The sequence below is a fragment of the Anguilla rostrata genome, chromosome 14 (assembly GCF_018555375.3).
Source record: "Anguilla rostrata isolate EN2019 chromosome 14, ASM1855537v3, whole genome shotgun sequence".
In the NCBI taxonomy this organism is placed as follows: Eukaryota; Metazoa; Chordata; class Actinopteri; order Anguilliformes; family Anguillidae; genus Anguilla; species Anguilla rostrata.
In genome coordinates, this window is record NC_057946.1 from 33,697,154 (window position 1) to 33,710,516 (window position 13,363).

The following is a 13,363-nucleotide window of genomic DNA, read 5'->3' on the forward strand; positions in this document are numbered from 1 at the left end:
AAACAGCATTTATGAGAACGATAAAAGATCCTCTTAAACACAGAACACGGGACACGCCATACGAACATGTGTCAAAATGTCCGGTGAACAGAATAATTCTCCTGTACATACTACTACACTACACCGTGCTACTACCGCAGTGTCACGGAAGTATTGTGCATTGTGGAATTGTGCGTTCATATTTAGAACACTTATCAGTGCCATTTCAGACAGGCCACAGTAAATGCGATGCGTCGTGTTCTGTACAATAATTATGAATGGGTCGACACCGTGCCAGATATTGATGTACTGACATGTTACAATTTCACAAGGGAGAAATCCCAGCAATATTGGGAGTCTGCATAAAATAAAGAACACACATGCCCGCAACAACCCCCTCAGGAAACAAAATGACACTGATTTATAAAAGAACAAAAGCCAGGAGCTCTGAAAACACAGAGCGCAAATATCACAGGCAAATAGCCGAACGAGAAAGCGCAGACTCGATGCAGCACGAGCGGAAGATTTGCAAAAGCATCCTCCGTGTATTCATTTACCTGGAATTGCTAGCCTGTATTGTAAACATCTGTATCCCAGTAAAAAAAAAAAAAAAAAAAGAGAAAAAAAAAAAAAAAAAATCAATAAACTCGACCGCGTAAAAGAGAGAAAATGGCATTGATTCGCTCCGGACGGTGGACCCCCCCAGAGGGGCAGCGAGCGCGTTTATTCTGCCTTTCACTGTTTGTCCTTTCCCTCAACACGGAGCCAAATCAAACCCGTCTTTTCCTGGGCTCCTGCGGGGTGACCGGTGGGGGGGTGTCTCCGTATGATTTGGGGGGTATTATCTGAAAGCCCCCCCGCCAACCCCCACCCCCCCCCCCCGCGCGAGTCGCGTACAATCCCTTACCGCCGTCGCCCAAAGCCGTGGCGGAAAAGGCGGCGTCGATCTCACCCAACACTCCGCCCCCCGCTCCCCGAGACGCCGAATGACGTGCAGCTAATTTGCAATTAACATCGGAGAAGTGCTTAATTAGGTCTGCGTGAGCACCTTTCCACCGGCACCCGCGGGCACAGAGGAGGGGGATTACACCAAATGAGGTATGACACCGAATGTGTGAACGTATGAAGACAAATAATTAATTCAAACGTGTCTGATCGCCCCGCGATTAAACAGACGTACTGCCCCCAGCCCCCGCACCCGACCCCCCCAACCCCCCAACCCCCCCCCGCCCCGCCCTTCCTTCCTTCCCGTGATCGGACTTCGGTGAAAAAAAAAAAACAAGAGGATTAGATTCAACGCATTAACCTTTGGTCTAACCGTGTTATTATGGAACCTCGCTGGCCGACACAAGCGTTCGATAATAATTGCCTCTCGCGTCGGTGCGGCCCCGGCGTTGGGGCGGGAACAGAGCGGGGGGGGGGGGGGGCGGGGGCGGGGGGGTCAGCGCGATGTCGTGCCCTCGTTCGTGGTGGGCATTTAAAGTGATTCTCTTCCGCTGATTAGATCAGCTGTCTGGTTGCCTTTCAGGGGGATTTCTTCAGAACTCAATAGAGCTAAAGAGGGGGAGAGGAAGGGAGAAAGAGAGGGAGAGAGGATCACACCGAACAGAGAAAGACAAAGTGCCCCCCGGCATGGATCTGACCTATGAGGGGGTATTTAAATCCCTGTAGCCTTTTGAGGGAGGCGCTGTAATATTTTCAGTTCACGTAAATTCGAGAGCCTCGCTGATATTTGACAGAATCGATGAGCAGAAGGCAAGCTGCAGGGAGGCAGAAATAGAGTTACAGTCACTACATGTGAATGAACACATCCACACACACACACACGCACACACACACACACGCACACACACACACACACACGCACACACACACACACACACACACCCACGCACACACGCACACATACACACACACACACTCACACCACACACACACACACCATCACACACACACACCACCACAACAACACGACACCCACACACACGCCACCACACACACAGCACACACACACAACACCACCACACCACACACAGACACAGACCACACACAAACACAGCACACCACCACCACACAGACACAGCACACACACGACACACACACACCACCACACAACCTACACACACACACACACACACATGCTAACCCACACGCACACACACACACACCACAGCACATCACACACACACACACCCCCACAACACACAGCACACACACACACGCACACCCACACACAGACACACACGCACACACAGACACACACACACACACGCACACCCACACACACACACGCACACATACATATAAGGCCCAGTGTCTATGGGTCACCACTCGCTCAGTCACTGTCAATGAGTGATGTCCCTCTCCTCAATCAATCAAAATGTATTTTATTATATATTTTTTATTTTACAAAGATATTAGTCGCAATAACCTTCATAGTTTACCCTGGCCTAAACCCCCAGAAGAAGGCAGTGGCAAGGGAAAACTGCCAAGACGATATACAGGAAGACGCCTCGGCAGCAACTGGCCTATTCTTTCCCATAATGCCACACAGACTGCAGCGTAAAACAATCACTGACCAAACTAGAGCGGGTAGCAAAGCGTCCATTCCAGAGTGGGAGAAACGGACAGAGGAAACGAGAGGGGGGGAAAAAGAGCAGAACTGGATCCATGGTTTCCGCCTGGGGTTAGTAAGTTTAGAAACCCACAACTGCAGGGGTCTGTGAGGCTGAACGACAGTGGTGTGAGAGAGACCTACGCTCAGAAATAAACAACACTAACAGCCAACGGAACGTGTGCGAGAGGCCATTTTCTGCCGGTCATCAACACTCCATTCCGACCGAGCGAGTCGCCAAGTCAGCGGCGGCAATTCAATTCTGCTTCGGGGGTTCACACCGAGTTTAGCAAAGTTTCCTCCTCCAGTTCGACACAAGTTTCCATCTGCTTCAGCTGAAGAATACCGTCTTAATATTCCGTATCATCGGAACAGACGTCTTAAGAAGGACTCCGTCGGCAGCGGCCGGGGGTGGGCAGTTTTTGATTACGCCGTCTTGGAAGCGCTCGTCTGCGGCGGCAGTGCTCCTCCAGATCGCTTAGAAGTTCGTAGATTGGCGCTGATATCCGGAGGCTGCCTGGGAACACTCTGTGCCGCGATAAAGATTATCCCCGCTTTGGCGATAACACAATCAAAGCATCGCACATCAGACATTACAATACCGTGCAGGGGACTGGAAGGCGACTTGTTCCCTATTATAAAGCGATAATCAAGGCGAGTTCCGCTCTCCGGAGTGTAGTGTGTCGCAGAGGGACGGTGGGGGGGGGACTGTGTGTCAGGGGCGGGGGTTTGGGGGGTTATAGAATAGCCCGGAGAGACGGACGAAGGGCTGCAGGATCCTCTTTGAGCTCAACGGCGAGGGCTTCATTTCCGCCACGTCGCCACGGTTTCCGAAACATGACAGCACCCGCGCCCGACGGAGCGCTCAAGCGATCACCGGGCATTATCACCTCGACGACAAAAACCTGGCAGGGATCCAAAGGGGGCGCGGGTTTGGAGGAGAGGTCCCGTGACATCTCAATGCAGCCTCTCAGCTCTCAGCAGAGCGCAGCAGGACGGGGAGGAGACAGGGACGACGGCCCGAGAAACGAAATAAATCTCCCCCAAACACAAGCAGAGGGGAGAAAAAGAATTGAATTAAATCCTTTCGCTTATTCATTTTTTTTCTGCCGCAGGAGTGCCCCGTCGGCACCAGGGAGGAAGTGATGCGGTCTGCCTGCGGCCATTCTGTGTGTGTTGAGTGTGTGTGAGTGTGTGTGAGAGAGCGAGAGAGTGTGTGTGAGTGTGGTGTGAGAGAGAGAGAGAGAGCGAAAGAGTGTGTGTGTGAGTGTGTGTGTGTATGTGTGAGTGTGTTTGTGTGTGTATGTGTGAGAGAGAGAGAGAGTGTGTGTGTGTGTGTGTATGTGTGAGTGTGTTTGTGTGTGTATGTGTGAGAGAGAGAGAGAGAGAGAGTGTGTGTGTGTGTGTGTGTGTCTGTGTGCATGCGTATGTGGGTGTGTGCATATGTGTGAGAGAGAGGGTGTGTGTGTGAGAGAGAATGTGTGTGTGTGTGTGTGTGTGTGTGTGGAAGAAGGATGGGGGAATGCTGGGATAAAAATCTTTTCTTAGTTCTGCCCACTGGTTCATTTTTCATGGAGACTTGAAGTGGTTTTTCATAATGAGTAAGATGAGAAAATATATGGAGACAAGAACAGATGCTCTTCCTTACACACACACATATGCACAGCTCACACACACATACACACTCAAACACACATATTCACACAAGGACACACACACACACGCGCGCGCGCACGCACACACACACGTGCACACACATATGCATGGGACAGTGAAGCTTCATGAAACAAAAAAAGGTGGAGCTAATACATGATGACACTGAAGCACTGATCTGAGCCAATCATTATGCTTCTTCTGTGCACCTAATACGGGGTTGCAGAATCTTGGTCACCCTTCCCAACAAGCAACCTCAGATGCCTCTCCTCTTCAGCAAATCAGCCTGTCATGGTCTTCAGTTAGGACCTTGATTAGGTGGCACTGTCGTTTCTGTAGCAGACCTGAGCAAACCCCCGAGCCAGCACCGTCCCTTTCAGAAAAGACTGGCTTCCCTTGCTCAATTCAGACGGCTTTCAAACACACACACACACACACACACACACACACACACGCACAAGCACACGCACAAACAATCATGAACAACAAGGCAGGCACACACACAGAGGGACATTAAGTTAAGAGGGCCCAACATCCCTACTGGCCAGATTTGATCCCCGCTCAGGTAAAGTGCCCATGATTACCATAATGCGTGTAATAACAGCGAGCGGCCCGCGGTAGCCTCGGTAACCGTGGGACTTCCACCTGCACGCTCGCCTCCTCGCAGCGGCACCGCCGACAAGGCACTGATTGCGGAGCGGCGGCATGCCGACGGGCGCTTGCAAGTGGAGCTCCCCCCCCCGCCGGCACCATAATGGAGCCCAAATCAGACAAGCAGGTACAACTCGCTCCCCCCTGCCTGTTTTGCGCGTCGCCTAGCAACACTCGCCTGGCAACGCCTACCCCCTACCCAGCTCACCTGCTGGGGCAGTATGGATGGGTGGGGAGGGGGGGGTGAGGGCGGTTTCTATCGGTAGAAAAAATGGCAACTCAAATACAAATAATTCTCAAAAGCTGGAAGGATTTATTTCTCGCCCAGATCCACGCCCTCGTCATTTGTTGTCACTTTGATTCTGTTAGACGATGTTTATTGCGACGCGTTGATTTAAGTATTATGGCAGAACTTGTGATTTACACTTTTTGTTTTCTTTTTTTCCCCCTCTCTCTCACAGCAGTCCCTGGCACGCACACACACACACACACACACACACGGCGTGTCAAACGTGCCGAGGCGTCTCCAGACAGCCGTGCGGCTGCCACAATGCATCGCATCGCATCACCAGAAAAACAAAGAGCAGGCAGCTTACACCGGTCTGATTCACGATTAGGAACAGAGAAGGAGCGAGGCAACAAGACATGCAGTCTCTCCTCCAGGCCCCAAAGCCAACTGAACAACAGAGGAGCTATCTCTCTAAAGCAGGAAGTCACCAAACCTAAACCTTGTCAAAAAATGAATCGAGATACATCCGCTTCATCCAGAGCCCTCTGTCTACTATGCCCTGTGACTCTGCATTTTGTCCAGGTAGCCAGTCCTGACATCCCTCAAACCTCTCAGAACCTGAGAAACGCTGGCCAAGATCCCCATCCAAAGCCAAAGAGAAATGGGACTGTCGGGTCGTCTTAACACAGAGAGTCAGGGAATGCCACAGCATCTACACCCCACAACCCAGCCCAGAATCATTAATGTCTCACCAGGTACAGAACCAAAGAAGAGCTGCAGTGAAATGACCACGGGCACTGATCCAAACAGCGCTGCCCAAAGGATCGAGACGGCATTGTCCGGTTGATGTATTTCTCTTTAGGTCAGCGAGGTCGGCATTGTATTCCTGACCACAGGATGTCCTCACAACTTCTTTCTTTAACATTCCTCCACAACATTACAGTTATGCTTAAAAGACATGAATCATTCATTGGGGGGGGAGGGGGGTGGGACTTTGCTCTACCTGAAAATGGGTCACAGTCATACGGCAGCCCTGGTTTCTCCTCCAGACGCGGCTGCACTTTAAAATAGTCGAAACGGCGGACCTGCACCTGAACCTGAGCGTAGCACAGGTGTGAAAAGCCTCTCCGCACCCCTGCCTGAGCTCAGTCTGACCCAAATAAGGGCTCGCGTTCCAGAGCAGCTCACCACACGCCCCGCCGAGCCGCGCCTCCTCTGCCCTCCCTTCCACTAACAGGCCGACAGGGGTCAAAGGTCACGGGGTCAAAGGTCGGGCGGTGACCCTGAGCCTGCGCCTACAACGGGATTACGAGCAGAAACAGCGGGCGGGTCAAGGGTGCGATTTTCAGCGGGAATTACGCAGCTTCCCACCAATCAGATCCACAACAGACCGCTAACAGGAGCGTCCAGCCCAGCCAATCAGATCCACAACAGACCGCTAACAGGAGCGTCCAGCCCAGCCAATCAGATCCACAACAGACCACTAACAGGAGCGTGCAGCCCAGCCAATCATGTCCACAACAGACTGCTAACGAGCGTCCAGCCCAGCCAATCAGATCCACAACAGACCGCTAACAGGAGCGTCCAGCCCAGCCAATCAGATCCACAACAGACCGCTAGCAGAACCGTGCAGGAGCCCCAGGGCTGCTGGAAGGTCCGTCGGCTCTGCCTCCCGCGGCCTGGCCGAATGGGCGGAGACCGCTCCCAACGTCCCCAGCGCAGAGTCGCAGAGCACCGCGTCCGTATACACTGAGCCTGCACCCGGCCCAGGCCCTCCCATCCCTCTCTCCATCCCTCGCTCCAACATCTCCATCCCTCTGTTCCTTCCAGAAATCCAAGGTCTCCGCGTTCGAGAAGATGTGGGTCTTCATGAGCAGCAAGCAGAACACGGCCCTGGTCGTGTCCAACAAGGCTGACGCGCTTCCTGTGTGACGCCCGTCTGAGGGAGAGCGGGAAACGGAAGGCTGGCGCGCCGCATTCGCCAGAACCCCCCCACCCAATACCCTCCCCCCCCCACCCCCCCGAGGCGTTCTCTCTCTCGCACGCCAGAGAGACGGGATCGATCGACCGCGCGGGCAGGGCTCGAGCCGCGGAGGAGGAGGAGGAGGAGGAGGAGCGCGCGGGAAAGGTCACGCTCGGGTGTTAATCGATGCCGCGCGTTCGGAATCCTCCTCCCGCTGCGGCGGCCGTTTTCAGCGATACCCCCCCGCGGGCGAAACGAGGCGGGGGGTAAAAACGGCGGACACAAACGAGCGGCGCCGGGGGCAACAGTTGACGGTACGATGTTGTGCAGCCACAAAGACTCCCGCCAGCCTGCATTATGAGTCCCAGGAGCCACTTCAACCTTAATCACAGAGAGCGGAGGAGACGGAAGCTTCATTGTTTTCATTAAATCCCCCAGCCCCCTCCCCAATTTGAAATGGCCAATCGTATTCCTCAGCCACTCAAAGTGGATGCCCTGGAAGAGGACATTCAAAACTCAGGGCGAGCTACAGGCGGAGATATCGGAAAGAGAGAGGGATGAAAAAGAGAAAGATTCTCGTCTGTGTTCCCCCTCCCCTAAATGTCTTCCACAGCATGTACAGCTGTGGCATTACTGGGGCAGGGTTAGTCTGTAAATCTCCCCAGCAAATGGCAGATAAAAGCACTTTAATTCATAACACATGGAACTCTAAAGTCTATTTATAGAGCTTTGTGCAGGCCACATTGGACTGCTGCCTATGCGTGGTTAGTTATCACATAGTTACATACATGACATTGCGTGTGAGTTAGTTATCATATAGTTATCATACATGAGGCCACATTGGACCGCTCGCTCTATGCGGTGAGTTAGTGATCATGTAGTTATCATACATGAGGCCACATTGGACCGCTCACTCTATGCGGTGAGTTAGTTATCATGTAGTTATCATACATGAGGCCACATTGGAACGCTTGCTCTATGCGGTGAGTTAGTTATCATATAGTTATCATACATGAGGCCACATTGGAACGCTTGCTCTATGCTGAGTTAGTTATCATGTAGTTATCATACATGAGGCCACATTGGACTGCTCACTCTATGCAGTGAGTTAGTTATCATATAGTTATCATACACACTAATTCCACATGCTGAAAAAGTTGCTATTCTCTTCGTAAGCCAAGCGTACGCATCTGCGTTTACACCAGCCATGTCATGGGACACATCTGAAAAAAAAAGGAGCAATTCATCACACATAGCAAAACCTCCGCTTGAAAGGAGACCTCAAAAACTGCCTTCCCGAACCGTGCTGCTTATAATGATCACGTGTCAGAACAACCTGGACAAACGCCGACAGAAAACTCGCACACAAAACCGCTGGGCAGTAGTCCAACACAAAACTCCAAAAACTAAACCAAAATGTTTTGTTTGGATTAATCAACCCAGTGGAGAAAACTAATGAGAAATGAGGAAGCAAATGAGAAAGTCCATAGAGTGCGCTGCTCATCGAGGTCCTCATCGACCTAGCTGGCATCGCTGGCAGCGGGTGAGAGTTTGGACACGGTGAAGTGTTTTCATTCAGCTCTAATAGGGATCAAAAGCACTCTGTCGGAGTAGGAGGAACAGGGAGCATTCCGCCAGGTATCGACGAGGACCGCTCGAATCGAGCCAGCTTGTGTGCGTGTCCTTTTTATGAAATTGCACCCTTGTGATAGAGACCGAGCCACTCAAAACAAAGTCACGCTAACTACCTCGAGCTAAATTAACGGCGGTCGTAAAAACCGCGATTCGTGTGTCAACAAAAAAATTGAGGCTCCGGCTGTTTGGCTAAAAAAAAAAATGCCGCTATTAATTATCAGTTCAGACACGGTTGCAATCAGCTGAACATCTGTCCTAAAGGCCCCAGGCTCAAAGCTTTATCTTCCAACAGGCAAAGTGCCAAACCAATGTCTTTGTTAATCGCTGATACAACCTGTTCCAGAACATTCTCAAGATCCTAGAGGACAGAAGACTTTGCTTGGCACACGAAACTGCAGGAGCTGAACGGTGCTGCACAAGCTGCTTTGGACCTGAAGTGCATTTTCTAGCTTTTCATCGCAAACCAACAAATGCCCCCCCCAATACCAGCCACTGTAAAGGCTCAAACGAATCTTCTGTACATGCCTAAATATCCTTCAGTGCACATAAAGACTACCTAGGCCAATCAAAAACATACCAGAAATAATTTTTACAACCCAGGAAGTAGGCTATCCCTTTAAAAGCATCTTTGTAAGATGCCAAAAAACAATGCTTTGTTCTTTATAATACAGGTGGTCTCCTTTGATTGAGTCAATATTGGGCACCCCGATCACCAGGGTGACATTACGGGCTTCCTTATCCAGCCGGAGAAGGTTGCCAGTTTTTTTCCTCTTTCTGCCCACATGCAGGGAGATTAAGGCTTTAAAAATGACAACAACCCTAATTCAAACTCCCGTTACCAACTGTTCCCATCAGAGGCACAGTCCTCCAAATAGCACGACTAATCCCCATGAATATTAATCTCAGTTTCTGCGGAAAGCTAATCAAACACCATTAATCCCAGTTTAGTCTGATGTTCACATCTTTTTTTGATCCTGAGAAGGCAAGCGAACACTCAGCTGCTCAGCCAGCTGAAGGATGGTCAGCACACAGTTCTGCAGCAGCGTTCCACCCAACAGTGTTCCACTGAGCATGCCTGTCGATTTCCTCTTTTATGCTTAACGGCCACGTGTCACATGACACATCTGGGCCAATCATAGCTGAGCGAGCACGGTCAGCAAAAGACAGGAGTAACGATCAAACCTTTCAGGAAAAGCCAAAGAACCGAAGAGCATCTTCCGATAATAAAATGTAGTCACACGGTACATTACATTCCCCACCTGCATTCCCTTTCATTTTGGTACTTCATCATCTAAAGTATTTTTTGTTTTCATATTTTTTTCTTTGATAGTAGTTCTCCTTTTTTTTTGGACAATTTGTGTTTTGTTAAAAAGAAAAACTGAGTAGTTGCAAGGGGAAAAAAACTCATTTAATGCAAATTGTTTCTGATGAGATGCGGATGTACAGTAAGCTGGAAATCATGTTTTAATAAAGGGCATTTTAAAATTCATGCATTCCCTTTCAATTAGCCAGTGTTAATATCTTGAAAGCAGCGTCTTGAAGCGTTTAAATTCCAAGAAATGGCACTTGAGCAGTGTTGCCTTTCTGTGTGGCTGCTGAGGGTGTACAGCAGCATCCCATCCCTCATTCAGCCTAAATTAGAGTCCGCTAGCAAACTGAGGGAAAATTTCTTTCACCACACGGTGCCAACTCCATTTATAGATCAGCCTTTAAATGCGCTCGCTCTCTCTTTCGCACATCCACACATACGTATACACGCAAGAATAAGACTGCTCACTGATTCACCATCTCCCTCTCTATCACACATACAAACACACTCAGACTTTTCTCTGTACGACCCCCCACGCACACACACACACATATACACACACACACACACAGGCACGCATACACACACACACACACACAAGGAAGAGACAAAATTCTTATTCCATTCATTTCTCAGGGCAACCATGTTCAGATCCACGGTCTCACCGATAGGAAGGGGAAGCGCTGCTGACCCGAGCCCACAGACGGGCCTCTCTCCCTGGGAGAGGCGGAGCTCTGATCGGGGCGTGGCGGAGCAGAGTGGACGGGGGGCAGCGAAGTAGCAAATTGAGGCTGGGAGAGGGTTCAGGTTTCCCTGAAAGACCCTTATTTCATACAACAAGGGGTTTGGCAATTACTGGCGGCGAGCACTTCCACGGCGACAGAGGGAGAAGATTGATCAGGACAAGCGTGGCTCGGCTCCTGGTATTTGCAGCAATTCATCACCGGGGGGCCCGGGGGGGGGGTACTGGTGGGTAGTGATGGCTGGTGCCGGGCACAACTGTGATCGGGGACGCACTGAACGCTAATCTGTTTACACAAGTCTGTCGCTGGGGCAATGCCCCCCCCCCCGCCGCCACCCAAACCCCCCCGTCCCCCGCTCGTTTAGACCCATCTGAACAGCTAGGCCATTACTAGTGGCTCACACTGCGCAGCCCAGTGCATCATGGGCTGTGTGTGGAGTGCTTCACAGTGGGGAAAGACAAAAATGGCATCTCTCTTTCTCAGCCTTTCTCTCTCACTCCCAATCTCTTCATTCATCTCTGAATCTTACTCCCTGCTCTTATTCTTACGACTTCCTTGTCGCTTTATTCACTGAGTTAATCTCTCTCCCTCTGCTTTGTGCTTGCAGGTAAATTAATGTGAAATGAATCGCGCAACTCCAAATCCAGACCATAGACGCGCTGTACATGCACCGCTTCCTTAATGGGATTCCAGGGTGCTGTGAGGCAGAGGCAGATCAGCGAGGCTGCTGGGAAGGCCGGGCCTCCCCCCTGGTTCAGATCTGAGAAGCGGCTCCTTTGGTGCGCGTGATGAAGGAGCGCGAGGTGGAGCGCTGGCGCGTGTCAAACACGCCACCGCACGTCGCTCCGACAGCGCACCGCGGCGACGGGGCCGCTAATCAAATCAGCCGCCGCGGAGATCTGCGGCCGGGGAGATCAAACGCGACGCCGCTGCGCTTACATCACGAGATAAGAACTCTCCCGCTCCTCTCCATCTCTCCATCTCTCCCTCCCTCTCCTCTCCATCTCTCCCTCCCTCTCTCCCTCTCTCTCCCGTTCCTCTCCATCTCTCCCTCCCGCTCTTCTCCATCTCTCCCTCCCTCTCCTCTCCATCTCTCCCTCCCTCTCTCTCCCTCTCTCTCCCGCTCCTCTCCATCTCTCCCTCCCTCTCTCTCCCTCTCCGCTCCTCTCCATCTCTCCCTCCCTCTCTCCTCTCCATCTCTCCCTCCCTCTCTCCATCTCTCTCTCCCTCCCGCTCCTCTCCATCTCTCCCTCCCTCGCTCCTTTACTGTCTTCACAGCCAGAACACCACCACAGCCCCTGTAAAAAAATCTACACCTGTGTGGCGCGCTAATACCAATGCCTTCCTCAGAAGATGGCTGAATTTATTTGGTGGGATTTAATGTGTCTGTGTGGCTGTATGTGTGGGAGTGTGTGTGTGTGTGTAGGCAAAGTTGTATGTGTGTGTGTGTGTGTAAGTGTGTTAGAAGCTCTGTGTGAGACAGTGTTAGTGTTCCTGTTTGAAGGTTAAAAAGTGGCATGATGTCACCTCGTTCGTACTGCTTGTATTTTTGCATAGACTGCGTTGTTGCTGTTCTCGTTTGTGTTAGTGTTAATCAGTTTATCCTTCAGGGTCCAAGTTGAACTATGCGGTTGTTCCCTGCACTTGGACCGGTACTTCTCTCTAGGGTTTTCGACACACTTGTTCCTGGTTATGGTTATACACTTTGTTGTACGTCGCTCTGGATAAGTGCGTCTGCCAAATGCCTGTAATGTAATGTAATGTAATGATTCAGTGAAGGTCAATGGGGGAGAAGAAGAGCAAAAAATCTGACTGATGTTCACACAACAGGCCCAGGAGGCGGATGCACAAGGCCGTGCAGAGAAGTGCATTGTGGGCAGTTTAAGTGTGTGGCACCTGGGAGGACATGGGAGTGCTAATGAAATCAGCCACTGAAGAGATCTGCTGTACACACAACACACAATCTACCAGCCATACACACAACACATAATCTACCTGCTATACCCACAACATACAATACACCATCTATACACACAACACACAATCCACCAGCCATACACACAACACACAATCCACCAGCCATACACACAACACACAATCCTCCAGACTACATCCAGACTCTGGCATACACACCTCCGTGCAGTCCACCTGTGCACAGACTCTAAACAGTGCGCTGGGAACCTGCTTTGCACAGGGCCTGATACCGTGGCCATTGACACTAATGAAACAGGAAGCCCGCATGCTGCTCCCATTACTGCACCTGCTGAGATACGGCCCAACCTGTCCTCGTAAAAAACGATTGCTTCTACAAGCAAGGTGAAGCTCTCCTCACATGCAGCCCATTGAAACCGAACCGCACTAGCCGAACCGCACATCCACCAAGCAGCCACTAGGGGTGATAGGGAGCAATACAGCACCTCCAGCATCCACACTTCCACCCCCCCCCCCACAACCACCCGCACCCAGACTCGGTACCAATGCAGGGCTACAGGGCTCTGAGGGGGGGTGGGGGGTCTCGTCCGGGATTAATAGCCCTCTGAGTGTGTCTGACGGCGGGGTGAGACGGGACGGTTGTGTCATGTCTGGG

The 13,363-nt window shown here is 51.3% G+C and overlaps 1 protein-coding gene across 1 annotated transcript in view; it reads right to left on the reverse strand.

Moving 5' to 3' along the window:
* The window catches only part of ttc28 (tetratricopeptide repeat domain 28), a 280,485-nt gene that overhangs the window by 116,164 nt on the left and 150,958 nt on the right, over positions 1 to 13,363 (reverse strand). The window lies entirely within an intron of this gene.